The sequence below is a fragment of the Marmota flaviventris genome, chromosome 3 (assembly GCF_047511675.1).
Source record: "Marmota flaviventris isolate mMarFla1 chromosome 3, mMarFla1.hap1, whole genome shotgun sequence".
In the NCBI taxonomy this organism is placed as follows: domain Eukaryota; kingdom Metazoa; phylum Chordata; class Mammalia; order Rodentia; family Sciuridae; genus Marmota; species Marmota flaviventris.
Genome location: NC_092500.1, coordinates 24,213,621 through 24,235,158, shown reverse-complemented (window position 1 = coordinate 24,235,158; position 21,538 = coordinate 24,213,621). Strand labels below are relative to the sequence as shown.

Sequence of the window (21,538 nt, the reverse complement as noted above, 5' to 3'; positions counted from 1 at the left end):
TGATTCTCAAGTCCCTTCCATAAAATAGTATAGTATTTGCATATAACCTACACACATCCAAACATCCTCCCTTATGCTTTACAAATAATACTTAATATTCATATTACATAAACAATTATTCTGTATCGTTTAAAATTAATTATAAGAATAAAGTCTGTCCATTTTCTGTACATTTTTTTCTTAAATACTTTCAATCCATCATTGGTTGAACTATAAATGCAAAATCCACAAATAATAAGGACCAACTATAATCTTATTCAAGACTTGCAAGGTTAAAGGCTTGGGAGAAATGAAAGGACTATAGCAGAAATTAGTACAAGGTTTCTTTTGAGGTGGTGAAAATTTTCTTTGATAATAGTGATGGTTATACAACGGTAAATATATTAAAAACATTACATTGTACACATTAAAGGGGTGAGCTACAAAAACTATACCTCAAAAAAAATGTTCAAATAATTGTATTTATGATAAATTCTGCCTTCCCACAGACACTGGGTATATACTCAGATATACATTCCATATATCTAAATACATCACTTCCAGTTTTGAAAAGAATAAAATATCATCCATTAGCATTATTAAAATTAGAAATTCCAGTACAGTTTTCAAGTGGGGTTCCACAGAAGTCAAGGGTTCCAAAGAGTGCTACACATTCAAGAGATTGTGACTTTAAAAAATATATATATTCCTTCAACTTTACAAATCTCAAGGTGCTACAGCTCACAGTGTTAGAAAGTGACCAAGTGGCCACTAAGACTTCTTGAGAATTTCATATAAACTGAACCATCTAAAAATATGCACTCTTCTATGTGTAACTTCTTTACCCAATACAAGGATTCTGAGATTCATGTTGCTGTATCAGTTTTTTTTTAACACCCTCAGAGTATGGATATGTCAACATTTCATCTGAGTTATTTCCAGTTTTATAATATCATAATTAAATTTGCTATGGACATATGCCTTTATTTTTGTTGGTCAAATACCTAAGCAAATTGCTGGGACATACAGTAGATTTATATTTATCTTCTAAAAGATGTCTAGATTTCCAAAGTGGGTGCACCGTTTTTATATCTATATAAAAATAAAATATAAAATACATTATATTTTATTCATTTATTTATAAATAAATAAAATTTATTTTATATAAAATAAAATATATTTTATAAAAATATATTTTTATATATTTTTTATACCACCTGCAACTTATGTGTTCCAGTTGCTTCAGATCCTCATAAACATTGGTATTATCTATATTTTAAATTTTGGCCATTCTGATAAATGGTATCATTCTAATTTGCATTTTTTGATTGACTAATAATGTTGGTCAACTTTTCATGTGCTCCATTCATTATACTTCTTCACATCTTTTGTCCACTATTAGTTATTATTGATAATCAAATTAGTAATAACTATTATCTGCCTTACTATAAAGATTCTTTAAAAGAGTTCTTCAAATGTAGATTGTATGATCTTTGTCAGACACGTATTATAAATTTTTTTATATTCTGTGGCTTGACATTTTGTTCCTTTAAAGGTGTCTTTTTAAAGAACAAATATTTTTAATTCTTATGAAATCCAATATCAGTTTTAATTTGATGTTTGGTATTCTTTCTGTCCTAAGTATTTTTTTAAAAAAAACGGCAGTCCTTTTATTCAGCACTGGGAGCAACTGCACAGGGTACAGTGGCCTCACACTGCAGCTCCTGAGGTCAAGGGATTCCCACAGCGGTGGAGGACTAGGTGCTGATGTGCAGATGCTAGTGATGGTGCTGTTTGAATTGTACGCCACAACAGACACAGGTCTCTGTTTTGTTTCTTTGTCCAAGTGTATGCACAAACTGGGGTCATCCACTGCATTCCTGCTGCCGTGGTCCACCTCACTTAACAGGCTGCTCTGCTTTGCTGCTCAAGGCAAAGAAGTAAAAGTTTTCATTCACCTCTTTCTGGCAATGTACAAACCAACTTTTCCAGTAGTCTTTATCATCATAAACCTGGTGAGTATGCATGACCTGTTAGTGACACCTGCACCCCAAAGCCCCACTCGGCCCTGGGGCAGGACTAGAAGCTGGTGGAAGGTCACCATCACCGCCATCTTGACACCGCCATCTGACACCAGTAGAAGAACATAAATGTTTTTCTACATTTTTTTCTTCAAGTTTTATAGGTTTACCCTTTAAACTTATTATCCAGTTTGAATTACCTTTTGCCCTCAGTTTGAGATAATGATAAATGTTCTTTTTTTTTTTTTTTTTTGTATTAGGTTTGTATATCTTTTAGCCTCATTACTTCAGTGTTACTGTAGAAGATATAAAATTATATTTATTTGCTATCCTTAATTAGTACTTATACCATGTTCTGAACAAGTCTTAGAGTTTAACTCCATTTACTTCCTTTTTTCCTAATGTCATATATTTATTTCCACATAAGTTATAAAGCCCATAAGACACTGTTAATACTGTTGGTTTAAGTAGTTAACGGCCTTCCCCATTTAGCTTTCTAGGGCTTCATTCCTTCCTTCATGCTTTCATCTGTGAATTTTTTGTAGGGCTTCATTCCTTCCTTCATGCTTCCATCTGTGAATTTTTTGTTTAGTTAGCCTGGTGAACTTAATATTTCTTTAAGTACAGGTCTGATAATGATGACTTCTTTTGTATACCTAAGAATATCTTTATTTAATCTGGACTTTTAAGGATATTTTCATTGAGTAAAGAATTATTGTTTTTCTTTTTTCTTTAACCACGTTAAAGGCATCATTCCACTGTCTCCCAGCTTCCAGAGTCTTTCATTCTTATTGTTATTTCCTAAGAAGTAACATGTTTCTTCTGATCCCTGCCATTGGCTTTAAGATTTTTCTGTATTATTTCTTTTCATCTTGTTTTCTCCTCTAAACTTTAAACATATCCTCCTTACAACAATCCTCTCAGGTAAGTACTATAAATAAAGATGGCAAGTATTACAGAAAATCACTCAAGTATGCTTGGTTTTCTACCCTACCCTAAAAAGGAAAAATGAAAATATTTTCTTCTATGTTTCATAAATTAACTTCAAAAACTGCCTAGGAATTTTTAAAAGTTAAGATTAGTAAATTACTCCTGCCTTTTAAGAAGGGGGCTGGGAATTCAGTCCTACCATCAGTCTCATCAACTACTATGAAAAAGTCATAAAATATGACCAAGGATTTATGGTGTCATTATTAATATGAAACAGGAATAAGTACAAAGGAAGGTACTGAACTTGCAAAATTATTACTTGGCTATGAGGAAATCTTTTTCAGAATCCTTTGTCCATTAATGTATCATGGATATTTTTGCCAATCTAATAACCTGATAGACTATAAACTCTATTAATATTATATATTTATCCATAAAAATAAAGTTTTAAAATTGATCTTATATTATTCAATGTTTATATCCTTATATTATTATAATATTATCCTTATATTATTCAAATGAATCATAAAAATGATTCATTTCTCTCAAAGGCAAGATATTTGAAAATGGTATATTACCTTTTCTATTAAAACATTAAAATAATGTATACTGCAACACAGATACTCATTTGCCAATTTACTGTTGAAATAACATGAATAGCCAGGCATGGTGGGGCATGCCTATAATCCCAGCAAATTGGAGGCAGAAGCAGGAAGATTACAAGCTCAAATCCAGCATGAGCAACTTGCTGAGATCCTATGTAAAAATAAAACTAGCTGGGAGTGATGGCACAGGCCTATAATCTCAGTGGCTCAGAAGATTGAGGCAGGAGGATTGTTGAGTTCAAAAAAAGCTGCTATGCAACTCAGTGAGACCCTGTCTCTAAAATAAAATACAAAATAGGCCAGGGATGTGGCTCAGTAATCAAGTGTCCCAGAGTTTAATCACCAATCCCAAACAAACAAACAAACAAACAAAGTGATAGAGTGCCCCTGTGTACAATCCCCAGGATCACAAAAAGTAAAAATTAAGGAAAAAAAAAAAAAAACCATAACACCACTAGGCACCTGGCCCTAAGGAGTTTACAGGGTTTTTATTTGACTCTTAGAACAATTCTGTGAGGTAAAATAACAATTCACCATTCCTGTTATACAAATAAAAAACAAAAGTCCAAAGTTAAGTGACTAACCCAAGTCATTAAGCTATTAAGTAAATCTGATAAAAGCCAAAATGCAAACACTGATGTGTTCTTTTATTAACCTATAAACAAATAAGTTGGTTGATATGTGGATCAAGAGTAAAACACAAACCTCTCAATATATGTGAAATTGGATATTATTGAATAGAGCAAGCCAGAGCATTGATAATTGTTAACAAGAGTAAACCCACACCTTAAAGCAATTTAACAATATCTAAAAGTAAACAAATTTCACCATCTATACAACCAAAATTGTTTGCCAAATTGTTTTATGATTTTTATAACTGTTTATTTAAAGCAAATAATACTATGAATGGGATTTCTGCACAAGACATGTAAACATTCCTCCTTCCTCCTTTGGTAGACCTATGAACATTTCTCCTTGGGCAGAATCATAAAGACAAATCCCAGGCTCCATTCCACAAGTAGAAATATTTTCAAACTACTCCTGATTACATTTTAAAACGCTTCTGAGAATTCAGACAGAGAAACCAAAAAGCCTCTAACAAACAACTTCTACTGCCACCTAGTCTTCCTTGATTGGCTAATCCATTTTTAAATGAATTCAGGTTACTTAAAATTATTAATAAACTATTTCTGAGGACAGTACTGGCAAGTGTGAGACATTCCAAGGGAGAACTAGGCCACTTCCATATACTGTATGAGCACAGATGTTACCCTTCCTACACAGCAAGCAATTTTAGTCATTTCTTTTAGAGGCACTATGATCCAGTCCTTAATAAAAGGGAAAGTAACATAAATATCCACATGAAAAGTTCCCTTAACTCTAGATGTAATAAATCTTAGCCATTACCATATACAGGATCCTATCCAAAATCCTTGGAACCAAAGAGTTATAAATTTTATGAAATTTTGGGATGTGTGTGTGTGTATGTGTGTGTGTGTTTGTGTGTGTGAGAATTCCAGAATGAACACAGATAAGCAATCAGACAGAAAGACAGACAGACATATCCTGGGAATGGGACACAAGTCTAAACATGAAATTCATATACATCTTATAGTCTGAAGGTAATTTATTTTTACAATAGTTTTAGCAATGGTACAGAATTTTCCATTTGTGGTGTCCTAGCAGCATTTAAAAGGTTTCAAAGTTTGGAGCATTTTAAATGATTTCACATTCTGTATCTGATATATTAATGTTGCAATAACATACCAGATCCACAGAGCTGGAAAGGAAGACACATGCGCAACATGAAAAGACAGGGAAGAAAGTACCACAAACAAATCAAGACAACACATCATTAAAAGCAGCTGCTACAGGAGAAAAAAAAATGACAGAAAAAGATTTCAGGATATACAATTAAAATGTTTTGGGATCTCAAAGAAGACATAAGAGAACAAATACAGGCAGTGAAACATCTCTTCGACAACGAGATACATAAACAAATCCAAGAAGCAAAAGATGAACTCAACAGGGAGATAGAGGTTCTACAAAAAAAAAAAAAAAAAGAAATCCTTGAAATGAAAGAAATAATAAACCAAATTAAAAATTCAAATGAAAGCATCACCAACAGAGTAGAACACTTAGAAGGTAGGACATCAGACAATGAAGATCAAATAAATCATCTTGAAAAGAACATAGACCACACAGCAAAAATGATAAGAAACCATGAGCAGAACATTCAAGAAACATGGGATAGCATAGAAAGATCAAATTTAAGAGTTATTGGGTTAGAGGAAGGCATAGAGGTCCAAACCAAAGGAATGAACAATCTATTCAATGATATAATATAAGAAAACTTTCCAAACATGAAGAATGAATTGGAAATCCAAATTCAAGAAGCCTACAGGACGCCGAATGTACACAATCACAACAGACTCACACCAAAGGCATATTATAATGAAAATGCCCAACATACAGAATAAGGAGAGAATTTTAAAAGCCACAAGAGAAAGGAATCAGATTACATATAGGATTAAATCAATTAGGATAATGGCAGATTTTTCAACACAGACCCTGAAAGCTAGAAAATCCTGGAACAACATATATCAAGCTCTGAAAGATAATCAACCAAGAATCTTGTATCCAGCGAAATTAAGCTTCAGATTTGAAGATTAAATAAAACCTTCCATGATAAACAAAAGTTAAAAGAATTTATAGCTAGAAAACTGGCACTACAAAACATCCTTGGCAAAATAGTTCATGAAGAGGAAATGAAAAATAGCAATGAAAATCAGCAGAGGGAGGTAGTACACTAAAGGAAAAACGAATAAAAGAGGAAAATCAAGTCAAGTTAAATAACAAAAATAAAGAAATATGGCTGGAAATACAAACCATGTCTCAATAGAAACCCTAAATGTTAATGGCTTAAACTCACCAATCAAAAGACACAGGCTAGCAGATAAAATTAAAAAAAAAAAAAAAGACCCAACAATATACTGCCTCCAGGAGACTCATCTGATAGGAAAAGACATACACAGACTAAAAGTGAAAGGTTGGGAAAAATCATACCACTCACATGGACTGCAGAAACCAGCAGGGGTTTCCATATTCATATCAAATAAAGTAGACTTCAAGCCAAAGTTAATCAAAAGGGATAAAGATGGATATTACATACTGCTCAAGGGAACCATACACCAACAAGACATAACAATCATAAATATATAAGCCCCAAACAATGGTGCAGCTATGTTCATCAAACAAACTCTTCTCAAGTTCAAGAGTCAAATTCACCACAACACAATAATAGTGGGTGACCTGAACACATCTCTCTCACCACTGGATAGATCTTTGAAACAAATGTTGAATAAAGAAACTATAGAACTCAATAACACTATCAATAACTTAGATTTAACTGACATATATAGAATATTTCAACCTGCTTCAAGCAGATGGACACACTTTCTTCTCAGCAGCACATGGATCCTTCTCTAAAATAGATCATATTCTATGCCACAAAGCAACTCTTAGCAAATACAAAAAAGTAGAGATACGACCATGCATTTTATCAGATCATAATGGAATGAAATTGGAAATTAACAACAAAATAAAAAATAAAAATTTCTCCATCACCTGGAGATTAAACAATATGCTACTGAATGAACAATGGGTCACAAAAGACATCAAGGAGGAGAGTAGAAAATTCTTAGAGGTAAATGAGAACACAGACACAACATATTGAAATCTCTGGGACACTATGAAAGCAATACAAGGAAAATTCATTGCATGGAGTTCATTCCTTAAAAGAAGAAAAAGTATAAATGACCTCACACTACATCTCAAAGCCCTAGACAAAGAAGAACAAACCAACAGCAAAAGCAGTAGAAGGCAAGAAATAATTAAAATTAGAGCTGAAATCAATGAAATCGAAACAAAAGAAACAATTGAAAAAATTGACAAAACAAAAAGTCGGTTCTTTGAAAAAATAAATAAAATTGACACAACCTTAGCCACGCTAACAAAGAGAAGGAAAGAGAGAACTCAAATTACCAGCATACGTGATGAAAAAGCTAATATCACAGCAGACACTACAGAAATACAGAGGATAATTAGAAATTATTTTAAAATCTTATACTCCAATAAAATACAAGACTTTGAAGGCATCGACAAATTTCTTAAAGTCGTATGATTTGCCTAGATTGAGTCAGGAAGATATACACAATTTAAACAGACCAATATCAAGTGAGGAAATACAAGAAGCCATCAAAAGCTTACTAACCATGAAAAGCCCAGGACCGGATGCATACACAGCCAAGTTCTACAAGACCTTTAAAGAAGAACTAATACCAATAGTCTTCAATTTTTTTCAGGAAATAGAAAAAGAGGCAGTAATTCCAAACTCATTCTATGAGGCCAATATCACCCTGATCCCAAAACCAGGCAAAGACACATCAAAGAAAGAAAACTTCAGACCAATATCTCTAATGAACATAGATGCAAAAATTCTCAATAAAATTCTGGCAAATCAAATACAAAAACATATCAAAAAGATTGTGCACCATGTTCAAGTGGGATTCATCCCAGGGATTCAAGGTTGGTTCAACATACAGAAATCAATAAATGTAATTCATCACATCAATAGACTTAAAGATAAGAATCATATGATCATCTCAATAGACCCAGAAAAAACATTTGACAAAATACAGCACCCCTTTATGTTCAAAATACTAAAAAAACTAGAAATAATGGGAACATATCTCAACATCGTAAAGGGTATCTATGCTAAGCCTCAGGCCAACATCATTCTAAACGAAAAAAAATGGAAGGCATTCCCTCTAACAACTGCAACAAGACAGGGATACCCTCTTTCACCACTTTTATTCAACATACTTCTTAAAACACTGGCCACTCAATTCGATGCAAGAAATCAAAGGGATATGTATAGGAAAGGAAGAACTTAAATTAGCACTATTTGCTGACGATATGATTCTATACCTAGAAGACCCAAAAAATTCCACCAGAAAACTTCTAGAGCTAGTAAATGAATTCAGCAAAGTAGCAGGATATAAAATCAACACAGTGACAAATCCTCTGAGAAGGAAATGAGGGAAAAAAAAACTACCCCATTCACAATAACCTCAAAAAAAAAAAAAAAAAGATACTTGGGAATGAACTTAACGAAAGAAGTGAAAGATCTATACAATGAAAACTACAGAACCCTAAAGAGAGAAATCAAAGAAGACCTTAGAAGATGGAAAGATTTACCTTGCTCTTGGATAGGCAGAATTAATATTATCAAAATGACTATACTATCAAAAGCACCATACAGATTTAATGAAATTTTGATCAAAATTCCAATGGCATTCCTCATGAAATTCATCTGGAAAAATAAGAGACCCCAATCCTTATCAGGAAGAGCAAGGCAAGTGGCATCGCTATACCAGACCTTAAAGTATATTACAGAGCAACAGTAACAAAAACAGCATGGTATTGGCACCAAAACAGACTGGTAGACCAATGGTAAAGAATAGAGGACACAGCGACTAACCCACAAAATTACAATTATATTAGACAAAGGTACCAAAAACATGCACTGGAGAAAAGATAGCATCTTCAACAAATTTTACTGGGAAAACTGGAAACCCATATGTAACAAAATGAGATTAAACCCATATCTCTCACCATGCACAAAACTTAACTCAAAATGGATCAAGGACATAGCAATTAAACCAGAGACTTGCATCTAATAGAAGAAAAAGTAGGCCCTAATCTTCAACATTGTGGGATTAGGCCCCAACTTCCTTATTAAGACTCCTATAATGCAAGAATTAAAACCAAGAATCAGTAAATAGATGGAATCAAACTAAAAAGTTTCTTCTCAGCAAAAGAAACAATCTGTGAGGTGAACAGAGAGCCTACATCCTGGGAGCAAATCTTTACCCCTCACACATCAGACTGAGCACTAATCTCTAGGGTATATAAAGAATTCAAAAAACTAAGCACCGAAAAAACAAATAACCCAATCAACAAATGGGCCAAGGACCTGAACAGACACTTCTCAGAAGATGATATACAATTAATCAACAAATATATGAAAAAATGTTCATTATCTGTAGCAATCAGAGAAATGCAAATCAAAACTACTCTAAGATATCATCTCACTCCAGTCAGAATGGCAGCTATTATGAAGACAAACAACAATAAGTGTTGACAAGGATGTGGGGGAGAAAGATACACTCATACATTGCTGGTGGGACTGCAAATTGGTGCAGCCAATATGGACAGCAGTGTGGAGATTCCTTGGAAATCTGGGAATGGAACCACCATTTGACCCAGCTATTCCTCTCCTCAGACTATGCCCAAAGGATTTAAAAACAGCATATACACACACATCAATGTTTATAGCAGCACAATTCACAATAGCAAAACTGTGGAGCCAACCTAGATGCCCTTCAGTGGATGAATGGATTAAAAAAATGTGGTATATATACACAATGGAATTTTACTCAGCAATAAAAGAGAATAAAATCATGGCATTTGCAGGCAAATGGATGGTGTTCAAGAAGATAATGCTAAGTGAAATTAGCCAATCCCAAAAAAAACAAATTCTGAATGTTTTCTCTGATATAAGGAGGCTGACTCATAGTGGGGTAGGGAGGGGGAACATGGGAGGAATAGATGAATTCTAGATAGCATAGAGGGGAGGAAGGGAAAGGGGGGAGGAAGGGAAAGGGAGGAGGCAGGAGATTAGCAAGGATGGTGGAATGTGATGGATATCATTATCCAAAGTACATGTATGAAGACACAAATGAGGTCTCAACCTACTTTATATAGAGAGAGATGAAAAATTGTGGTATATATGTGTAATAAGAATTGTAATGCAAAACAAACAACAAAGTTTGTGTATAAAGACATAAATTGGTGTGAACATACTTATATGTATAGTAAGAATTGTAATGCATTCCGCTGTAGTGTATTTAAAAAAAATAAAATAAAATAAAAATTGTTTAGTTTTAGATGGACACAATACCTTTATTTTATTATTTTTTATGTGATGCTGAGGATTGAACCCAGTGCCTCACACATGCTAGGCAAGTGCTCTACCACTGAGCTACAACCACAGCCCTTTTTTCCTCTCTTTTTAATTTTTAATTTTTTCTTGTTTCTTCTTTAACCTTTTTGCCTTTCTCCTAAGTTTACTTTCAATCTTTTTTTTGGGTGGGAGGGGTGTGTCCAGGATTGAACTCAGGGGCACTTGACCATTGAGCCACATCCCCAGTCCTATTTTGTATTTTATTTGGAGACAGAGTCTCACTGAATTGCTTAGCACCTCACTTTGCTGAGACTGGCTTTGAACTCATGGTCATCCTGAGCCACTGGGATTACAGGCATGTGCCAACCGGCTCATTATTTCTTAACTGTTTATTTTATTCTCTGCATTATTTTCCCCTTTCTTTTCTGTTGATAGCATTGCTACTGTTGTTGTTTCTATTTATCCGATTTTCACCCCCTCTTCTATATCAAGCCACTTTGGGTAGCTCTCTGTCACTATGCTATAGTCACAGTCCAGCTGTGGGTAACTGTACCTGGTTCCAGCCATGACCTATTCCCTTGGTGGATACTTCAACTTGAAGAACAGAGAGGATAAAAGATTCCAACTGACAACCCATCTCCAAGCAGGCACAGGTCATGGCGGGGGAAGGTGGTCCCCCTATTGGACACTCACCCCCATACAACAGCAAAGAAAAATAACAAAAATGCTGCAGAGTCAACTTACAAGAAACATCAGCATCAGTTTACCCTGTCATACTGCAAATGGCTGACAAGATTGGAGTGTCAGAGAGGGGAAGTGTCAGAGAGGGGAAGCTGTGATTCTGACTCTAGCCTTTCCCAATGAAGTAACTGAAATTTCTTTTTCTAATTTTATTTATTTATGCTGGTGCTGGGGACAGAACCCAGTACCTCTCATATGCCAAGTGCACACTCTGCCACTGAGCTACATCCTCTGCCAGAACTTTGGAGTTTATTTTTTTGTTGTTGTTGTTATTTTGTTTTTGGAGTGCTGGAAATTGAACACAGGGCCTTAAGCATTCTAGGCAAGCACTCTACCACTGAGTCACATCCCCAACTAGTGCTGTACCAGTTTCTAAACAGAGGATACAAGCTCCAGGCTCATCATCATGACAAGAACAAGCAGCAGCAGAACTACTTTCAAGTACCAGGGCAAATGACAATAGGGACCAAAGAAACACACAACTCCTAATAGGGGTTTCCAATACCACCGCAGAACTTCAAAGGGTACACTCCACACTTATTGTCTGTACAACACCTGCCTATAAAAACAGAGGGACCCCATTCTTGTGAGACCTTCAGAAAAAGTGGATCCCTCAGGCCCCAAAACAGTGTACTTTATGTCAAATCCATTAATCACAGCCAAGGATGTCAAAAGGAAGTGAGACTATGAAGTCTGACTGCAATTAAACAACACTATATAGCAAACCGATATTCTAGGACACATTGTTAAAAGAAAGGTGCTCTTTAAGAAGGCCCTCAAATAAAAGTGGAAGACATACCCATCACACTAAATGCACAAATCTCAATATAAAAATATAATATGGGTGGGAAAAGGCAAAACTGACACCTCCTAAAATAACTCTCTAGTAATGAATGCCAAAGATATCAAAGTGGATAAAATGCCAAAGATTTTTTTCATGATTTTTAAAAAGCTCAATGAGAATACAAATAAACAGGTAGCTTAATTAAGAAAGATAATGCTGGAGGTAACTGAGCACTTCAATAAAGAGATTCTGAAAAAGAATGACATAGAAATCTTGGAAATAAAAAGCTCAATAAGTCACGTAAAAAATTCAGTTGACAGCCTCTACAACAGATAGATAAAGCCGAAGAAAAAATATCAGAGTTCTGAGGACAACTTTGTCTAAACAGTATATTTACACAGCAATAAAGAAAAAGTCAGAATGAAAAGAACATATAAGATCTCTGGGATACCACTGAAAGATACTGAATAATCAACATACTGAAATTTTCCCTATGTTGGGAAACTCATGGACATCTAGGTTCATGATACATTTAGAACCCCAAATGGATATGATCAGAAAAGAATCTCTCTACAGATATTACAGTTACATTGTAAAAACTACTGGAAAATGAAATAAAATTAGAAGCTGCAGAGAGAAGTGCCGAGACACATTCAAAGGCAAATTCATTAATAAAACAGCAGATTTCTAGGCAGAAACTCTAAAGGTCAGGAGGGCATGGAGCCATGTATTTCAAGTTCTGAAAGGGGAGAAAAAAACAAAACTGCACATCATGTACAACCACAAGAATGGGAACTTATACTCCATGTATGTCAAAATACACTCTACTGTCATGTATATCTAAAAAGAACAACATTTTAAAGATTTAAAATATATTTAAGGAAAAATAAATCTGCCATGCAAAGATATCAAAGCAGGATCCTCTAGAATCAAGAGATAATTAGGGACCTTCTAATATAAGCATAATCTAAAGGAATCCATGACCACTAGACCAACAGTAAAGAAGATATTTAAGAAAATCTTACACCCATAAGAGGAAGAAAGGTTAACACAATCATGTAAGCATGAGAAAGAATAAATCTCACTAGAAGAGTAGATAAACAAATGAGAAATTTATCAATACAGTAAACCACCAAACATCTAAGATGAAATATTTTCAGAATAAGAAAAAAAATCAACAAAATGACAAGAACAACGTACCTTTCAATAATAACCCTGAATGCAAATAGTTCTTCAATGAAAAAAACACATACTACCTAACTGAATCAAAAAACTAGACCTGACAAAATGCTGCCTAAAAAAAAACACCTCACCTCACTTGCAAATACAAGCACAAACTTAAAGGATGGAAATGATATTCCAAGCAAATGAATTCTGAAAGTAAGCAAGAGTAGCTATACTTTTATCTGACAAAATAGACTTTAAGCCCAAATTGGTTAGCAGACACATGGAAGATCACTACATATTGACAAAGGGAACAAACAATTCATCAAGAAAATATAACAATTATATATGTACCAAATATTGAGCATCCAATTTTATAAAACAAACACTACTAGACATTAAAGGGAGAGACAGACATACACATAATAATAGTGGGTTATTTTAATACCCTACTCTCACCAATAGATCAGCAACAAACCAAAGGGGGTGGGGGTGGGGAATCAGCCAAGAAACATCAGAGTTGAATTACATTACAGACTGGATGGATTTAACAGACATCTACAGCATATCCAATCTAAAAGCTGCAGAATACACATTCTTTTCATCAGCCTGTGAAACTTTTTTCCAAAACAGTTTGTATATTAAACCCTAAAGCAAGTCTTAACAAAATAAAAAGTCATTTCTTGCATCTTAACAGATCACAATAACATGAAACCAGAAGTCAACAGCAAGAGAAAACTACAGGAATTAAACAGACACAAGGAGAATCAACAGCACATAGTTAACAAACAGTGGATCAATGAAGAAATAAGGGGCGAATATTTTTTAAATTCCTAGAATTAAACAAAAATGGAAACCCAGCATAGCAGAACCTGTGGGATACAGCAAAAGCAATACTAAGGTAAGTTTATATCAATGAGTAAAAAAAAAAAAAAAAAAAAAAGCCCACAGATCTCAAATAAATAACTCAAGGTCTTCGAAAAAATAAGAACAAATCAAACCCCAAATCACTAGCAGGGAAGAAATAATAAAGATCAGAGCAGAAATAAATGAATAGAGACTAAAAAATCAACACAACAGATCAATGAAACAAAGAATAAATTACTTGAAAAGATAAACAAAACTGACAAATCTTTAGCTAAACTAACAAAAGAAAAAGTGAAGACCCAAATGAATAAAATTACAACAGATGCCACTGAAATTCAAAGGATTATTAGGGAACATTTTGAAAAAGCATATCAAAAATTGGAAAATCTAAAAGAAATGGAAAATTTTCTGGACACATATGACCCACCAAAATTGAACCAAGAGGATATTTTAAAAACTTAAATAGGTCAATAACAAGTAATGAAACTGAAGCAGTAATTACAAGTCTCTCAACAAGGAAAAGCCCATGTCTAAAATTTTAAAGAACAAACAACAATGCTCTGCAAACCATTCCATAAAATAAGGAAGAAACCCTTCCAAACTCATTCTATTAAGCCATTATTATCTTGCTTCCAAAACTTGATAAGGACACAATTTAAAAAAAAAAAAATGAATATAAATATAAAATATCCCAGATGAATACAGATGCAAAATCCTCAGTAAAATACTTGCAAATCAAATTCAATAGCACGTTAAAATGATCTCACTCCGTGATAAAGTTGATTTTATTCCAGAGACACAAAGATGGTCCAATATATGAACATCTAAGACAGCACATAAACAGAATTAACAACAAAAATCCCATGATCATCTCAAAAATATAGAGAAAGTCTTTGATAAAATTCAACATCCCTTCCATGATAAAATTCCTGAATGAATTAGATATAGAAGGATCGTATCTCAACATAATAAAGGTATATAAGACAAACCCACAGCCAACATCATACTGAAAGGGGACAAACTGAAAACCATTTCCTCTAAGATCAGGAACAAAAAGAAAGGATGTCTGCTTTCACCACTCTTATTCAATACAGTACTAGAAACTTAAGCCACAGCAACTAGGTAAGAGAAAGAAATAAAAGGAATATACATAGCAAAGGAGAAAGTCCACATTCCTATTTGCTGATAATATGATTCTATATTCAAAAATCCTGAAGAATCCACCAAAAGACACTTAGCACTGATAAACAAAAAACAAATTCAGGAAAGTAGCAGGACATAAAAATCAACATACAAAGTCAATAGGTTTTCTGTATACCAATAATTAATTCACTGAAAAAGAAATCAGTGAAGCAATCCTATTAGCAACAGCCTCAAAAAATTTATCTAATAATACACCTAAGGAGATGAAAAACCCCTATAATGAAAATTATAAAACTCTCAAGAAAGAAACGGCAGAAAACACTAGAGCAGTGCTAGTAGCATCACAATACCTGACTGTAAAACATACTAGAGCCATAGTGACATAAAACAGCAGAAGACCAACAGAACAGATAAGAGAACCCAGAAATAAATGCATGTATCTACAGCCAACTGATTCTTGACAAATGTGTTAAAAACATACAGTGAGGAAAAGATGTCCTCTAAACAAAAGGGCTAGGTAAACTGAATATCTGCATACAGAAAATTGAAACTAGATTCCTGTCTTTCACCCTGTACAAAAGTCAAATCAAAATGGATCAAAGAACCTAAAACATGGAAACTACTAAAAGAAAACACAGGGAAAACACTCCAAGATATTGGCACAGGCAACAATTTATGAATAGTACTCCAGGAGCTCAGGAAACAAAAGCAAGAATTTTAAAATTTTCTGTACAGTAAATCTGTTAATAGAAATCTACAAAATAGGAGAAAATGTTTGCCATCTAATCATATAACAGAGGATTAATATGCAGAATATTTTTTTAATTAACAAAAGAACAAGTAATTTGATCAAAACATGGGCAACTGATCCGAACAGAGATTTCTCAAAAGAAATACAAATGGCCAATAAATATATGAAAGCCATCTGGGAAATGCAAATCAAAAGTATATTAAGCAAGGCATGATGGCGCACACCTGTAATTTTGGCTGGGGAGGCTGAAGCAGGAAGATCACATGTTCTTAACCAGCCTCAGCAATGTAGTAAGGCACTGTGCAACTTAGCGAGATCCTGTCTAATAAAATACAACAAAAGGGATGGGGAAGTGGCTCAGTGGTTAAGCACCCCTGGGTTCAATCCCTGTTACACAAAAAAAAACAAACCACTATATTGAACTGGGCAAGGTGGCACACTCTTGTAATCACAGCAACTCAGGAGGCTAAGGCAGGAGGATCACAAATTCAAAGCCAGCTTCAGCAATTTAGCAAGACCCTGGATAGCAAAGCAAGCAAACCCTGTCTCAAAAAAAAAAAAAAAAATTAAAGGGCTGGAGATGTGGCTCAGTGATTAAGTGCCCCTGGGTTCAATCCTGGTACCAAAAAATAATAAAATAATAATTTAAAATAAAAACTATGATGAGATTCCATCTCACCCCAGTCAAAATGGCCATTGTTCAAATAAATTAATTAATTTAATTTAATTAAAAAATAACATGCTGACAAGGATGGAGAAAAAGGAACTCACATACACTGTTGTTGGGGAATGTAAACTAGTGTAGCCACTATGGAAAATAGTACTTGAGTGTCCTCGAAAAACTAAAAATAGAATTATCATATGATCCAGCCATACAACTCCTGGGTATATATCCAAAAAATGAAGTCAGCATACAAAAGAGATTACATGCATACTCATGTTCATTGTTGGACTACTTGCACTAGCTTAGATATGGAATCAGTCTAGGTACCCATCAACAGAAGAATGGATACATATGGTAGAAACACACAAGTTATTATCCATAAATAAGAATGAAATCTTGTCATTTCCAGGAAAGTCAATGGAACTGGAAGACATCAGGTTTAGTGAAATAAACCAGACACAAAAAGACAAGTATCACACGTTTTCTTTCATAAATGAAACCTTAAAAAAGAAGGGGGAAAAAAACCCTGAAAGTAGAAGAACGGCTATCTGGGAAAGGGAAGGAAAAGTGGGGAGGGGAGCAAGAAAGTGTAGAAGGAAGGTGGACATGATCAAGGCAGGATATATGCACATACATAAATGTTTCAGTAAAACCCATTATTTGTGCAATTAATATATTAATTATTATGATAAAAATAACTTAGTAAAGATCATGTCAAACTTTAAAACAATATTTTTGTGAAAAAACATAATATATGCTGAATATAGCAGTCTTTGCAAGCATGCAACAATTTATCTCATCTAAAATACTTTAAACAGAAATTTTAGTCATACAACAAAAACTTTGGAATATATGGGTTTCAGCAAGGATTTATATCATATTTTATATAGAAATTTAAAATATTTATTGTAGGACCTGACCTATCACTTTCTGTCTTTGTTATGCTTTGGGGGCAAGGTATATAGTGAGCTCCTAGGCATCTGAGTATATGTTCATTTATGAAGGTTTTCATAACAGTATACTTCAATTTTGATAAAAATATAAGTCAGTGGGTGTGCAACTGACAGGAAAGAAAATCTAACAGCATATACCAAGACTCCCCAGAACTCATGAATAGTAAAAAAGTAAAATCAGAACAAATTTATAACTACTCAATCCAGAATTAATTTACTCTCATTAACTTTACTCAAGTATTAGAGGAATAGCAATTGTCATTTAATTGCAGTAGGGATGTTCAGTTAAATAGACCAAAAAAAAAAAAAAAAAAAGGTGCATAGAGTATAAAAATGCTTAAAGGAGTCCAAAGTAGATCCTCTTTTGTACTTTCAATTGCTTCCCAAAACATATGGATTCTTTTACCAAGGAGAAAACGAGACCTTGTTTTCTGATGTACAAATTTGATTTTTTAACCCAGAAATGAAACAATGGCTGCACAAGTCTCTTGTTTAGGCATACCACTCCAACTAAGTTTTTCCAAGAGCCCTGATAGGTTATCTTCTATGTATACATTTCACAAGCATTACCATTTATCCAATATCCTCAGTCACACAAAGGACAAAGAAAAGTTTCCAGTCTTTTTCTATTCTTTCTATAAGCAAAAGGATTAAATTTAATGATACCATTCGCCGATTCTTCAAAAGACAACAAATACTACCCTAGAATGCAATTATATTTATGAATTAACTATCCTACTTTTGACACAAAATTTAATATAACCAAGGACAACCTGAAAGATGGTTCAAATAAATATCTCAATGTTGAAATGTGAGCAATCATCTGTAAGATTAACCAGGCAACTCACAAGCTATAGACTAGCCAGCATATCCTTCAAGAATGATTAAAAATGTATGAAAATTATTAGTATCTACTAATGCCAAGTATAATTTTTCTCTCATTAAGTGAGACTTAAATTTAAATAATGCCCTACCCATCAGTTTTTCTCACAATATTCACCTAAAAAGGTACTTGGAAACTCAAGGGGGAAAAGTACTTCAAAACATCACTGATATGGACTGGTGACATGGCTCAGCAGTAGTATGCTTCAGCAGCATGCACAAGGCCCTGGGTTTGATCTCCAGTGTCACCAAAAAAAAAAAAATCAACTAATATGATTTTAGATAAAACACATTCTAACTACTAAAAGGCCTCATCTTTTATCAATTTTCTCCTCTGTGAAAATAAAGGAAAAAGTGCTTTAAATAACAAAGGAATTAAAAAATAAACTTTTCACATATAATTTTTCAGCAATCATTTTGAAATACATGATCTCCGTGGAAGTACTAGAAGTTAACATTGTCAAAGAAATTCTTTTTCCTTTTTAATGTGTTAGAAAAAGTAGTTAAGCAGTATTATGTACCAATCTGTTCTAGAACATTATATACATTAATTCATTTAACCATAATATTAACTATAAGATTACTAAAATTATCCCCATTTTACATATGGAGAAATGTAGACAGTGAAAATTAAAACACACACAGAGACACACAGATTATAGCAAGTAAGCAGAGGAGCCACTGAGACTGAAGCAGTAGAACACCCTGATTCATATTCTCAAACACTACATAATAACACATAACTTCCCTCAATAAATATGTACTGGTCGGAAGACATGATAGTTGTTCTTTCTTCTATGAGTTATAAAAATCAATGACTGAGAAGCACAACCTTTTTGTATTTACCTAGACAGAACTGGTATTTCCTATACTAATGATCTCACAGCCTTCATATCTCTTTAATAAACATATCCCTAATTGTTTCTAATTAATTTAAGTACAAGGTTATGAACATCCTAGAGAAGAAAGGATATTTTGCTGTTTGACAATAAGACAGAAAAAGGAAGGTGGCTTTAAAAAAAAAAAAGTCACTCTAGGTTATACACAAGGGAGGGAGAACAAAACTTTTTTTTTGAGACACAAATCTTATTAAATACTTAGTATATTTTGCAAATGTAATTAAACACTTCAAAATGTATGTGACCAAACTGGAACACAGCTCAAGTAGTATTTTTGGCTAACCTCTATTAAGAGTTAAGATTTGATTAGAAACTACAATTGCTATACTTGTCTTATTTGATGCCCAGGAGAGTCTCATGAACTGGTATTGTTCTATCCATTTTACAAGAGGAAATAGATTCCAAAATGTCAATAAATATACCTGAGATCACACAGTTAGGGAGGCTGGCCATTTCCAAAGTCTACAAAATTAAGACTATTTATTCATAGCTTTCTCCTGAGAGTAGATTTTTTTTTAAAAGAGAATTTTTTAAATTCTAATTTGTTATGTATGACAGCAGAATGCATTACAATTCATATTACACATATAGAGCACAATTTTTCATATCTCTGGTTGTACACAAAGTAGAGTCACATCATTCCTCTTCATACATGTACTTAGGATAACGATGTCCATCTCATTACATCGTCTTTCTTACCCCCATACCCCTTCTCTTTACCTCCCTCCCCTTTGCTCTATCTAGAGTTCATCTAATCCACCCATACTCCCCCCACAACCCCATTATGAATCAGCATCCTTATATCAGAGAAAACATTTGGCATTTGTTTTTTGGGGATTGGCTAACTTCACTTAGCATTATATCTGAGTGTAGATTTGAGAAATGAAATTTGTTAAGTTACAAAGGCATGACAGAGACAGCCCATAAGAATATCCAATCCAGGGAGTAAGATCAAAGACAGGATCAGGATCCAATTTCATTTTGCTCCAAAGCAGATTTTCCAAATGTGCTCTGAGAAATTTTTACAGGGGGTCTTGAGATCAAAATAATTTTTACAATACTAAAAAGTTATTTGCTCTTTCTACACTTATCTCACAAATGTACAGTTTTTATAGAGACTAAATTTCACAGAATACTGTAATAGATTAAAATGCAAAAATGTGCATTAAGATGTGAGAATCCATCTGTTTTCAAGTAAGCTACACATTAAAGGAGATCTGCAAGTATGTAATATAATGCATCTCTTCTCATATTATTTAAGTTATTTTTTCATTTAAAAATGTGTTAACAAAAAAAACGGGGGAGATGTTGAGAGCCACAGCCGAAGGGGCCCCAGCAAACTTCCAGCTGCCAGCTGATGATTGGCTCACAGCAGCCCCAGCAAACTTCTAGCTGCCAACTGATTGGCTCCTCTGGGGTGATGCTCAGTGGGTTGTTTCCCCGCCCTTTCAGACCACGGAGCTGCTCATTGGGGGACGTTTTTTGGCTCCGCCCACGCGACCCAGCCAATCAGCCTCAAGAGCAGAAGGAGTGGGGGAGGTTGAGAGGCTTGTGGGAAGCCAGTGGTGGCAGTTGGGCTCTGAAGGTTTTCCTCAAGAGCTGTGTGGTTTGGCCTGTGTTCTAAAAATAAAGTTCGTTTCTTTTGACAAGTGGCTCCTGAATTGTGCCCAGCCAGACTGTGGCATTTAATGTTTTCTATTTTAAATAAATTACAATTACTTACCATTTAAAATGTTTTCATATATATAATAATAAATATATGCAAATATAACCCACCTAAATGAAAAGTCTCAAGAGTTTTCCATGAATATTTGATTATAAAGAGAAGGCTGAAAACCCATTCTCTTAAACCTATTCCCAACCAATCTTCAAATCTACAATCTGGTCTTCTACATTGATTTACTCACCAGGATTAAGTGGCCTATATAAATCGAAACTTCTGGGTTTTACCATATTATTTATTTGTTAAGGATGCTTTTTTTAAAAAAAATATCCCTTACCCCATCACATCACTAATATCTCCCCCAAAATTTGTTATATTAAGCCAATTATTTCAATTATTTCTTGTTCTACATTTTTAATTAACACTATACTTTATTCTCTAGTTAGAATAGTTTCTATAGTTCTA

The 21,538-nt window shown here is 34.0% G+C and overlaps 1 protein-coding gene across 4 annotated transcripts in view; it reads right to left on the bottom strand.

The window, feature by feature from the left end:
• Positions 1 to 21,538, bottom strand: part of Cdk17 (cyclin dependent kinase 17) — a 105,602-nt gene that overhangs the window by 64,107 nt on the left and 19,957 nt on the right. The gene's annotated exons all lie outside the window — the stretch shown is intronic.